Here is a 1,462-nt window from a genome sequence, read left to right as displayed (position 1 = left end):
TTATTTTATGATTTTTTTATGTATCCATAATGCCTATTTATTTATTGGCTGAAAACTTTGGGGCTCTGTGCAAGCCTGCCTAAAAGTGTGGTAGTGTGGTAAGTATGGTAAGGTGAGAAAAAATATATATAAAAATTAAATTCAAACCTGTCATTTACATTCAAAGCCTTGAAAAATTAAATATTAAATGAGCAAGCAAAAGCATATCTATAGTCGATAAACAAAGTACAGGAGTTAGTGTGAGCTTTAATTTTCTTTCCAAAAACAAAGTGCTCTGCTAAAATATCAGTGACATAAACATCCATCAATAAACTAATAATGTCAGAACCTTCAAGGATCACTCTGTCAACCTGAATATTACATGTTGATTTTGACTAAAACTCTCAGATAATCTTAAAAGGATTACAGGTCCGAAACCAAAGAACAAGTGACCACTAACATGCTAGCCAACATAAACACAAACACAGCTCCACCATAGTTAACACACTCACCTAATTTGTGATGGAATGCCCATTTTCACCTGTAGAAGCCAAACTGATGCTCACTTCAAGTTTTCCAAGCTGTGTGCCAGGTACATCAATGCCAGTTTATAGATGCTTCAAAACCTGAAATGGCAGGAAACCACTCTTCTCTTTTCAACTTCTCCTTTTTCTTATTTCACTGTGTACTGTGGCTGGTTTGAAGAAATATCACTTTATGTCTCTGCCTACAGTGGGAATAATATTAAGTAACTGAGCAGAGCAGGGCGGTGCAACAAAGGAAATGCTGAAATTCCTGGATTGCCCAAGTTACATGAGCAATAAGGAGGAAGAGCACCTGCCAATAAAATGAAGGACACAAGTTACAAAAACTTAAAGTTTTCAGTGAAAGAGACTGTTTTAACAGACAGCTAAACATCTATTCTGTTATCACCTGATCTCCTTACATGAATCCTGATGACGGGCTGCTACGTCTCTCTAGTTTGGCCTATGTTCCCTGCCCAAAATTCCTCTTTTAACAGTCTTATTTTTTGTTATGATTTTTCAATATAAAGAACAATGCTGTTTGATGATTTAAAATAATTAACTAGTAAATCATTCTAAAAACTTTCAATTTGCCAGTCTGTGGAGCAAGCATTTGTAAGTTTTTATATTGTTAACATGAGTACAGGTGATAACATATTTTATATTGTTAACATGAGTACAGGTGCTACTATGATAACATAATGTCCCAAAATGGATTTTAACTCAAAATACACAGAATAAAAAAAAAGAAACAAATTATCAAATGATGCATTGGTTTTTTCTCACATGACCTTATCCTTCAATAGATTTTTGTACATTTTACATATTTTCCCCAACTACAAACTGTGTGTGCCACATGTCATAACCCCCATTTTTCACTCCTGAGAAAAAGCCAACAAGATGGTTTAATTCTCATCTCTCAGTGCGGGAGTCAGATAGCGACCTTATGAATGAGGTGA

Source organism: Monopterus albus, unplaced genomic scaffold, assembly GCF_001952655.1.
Source record: "Monopterus albus unplaced genomic scaffold, M_albus_1.0 scaffold187.1, whole genome shotgun sequence".
Lineage (NCBI taxonomy): Eukaryota > Metazoa > Chordata > Actinopteri > Synbranchiformes > Synbranchidae > Monopterus > Monopterus albus.
This window is presented reverse-complemented; position numbering follows the sequence as displayed.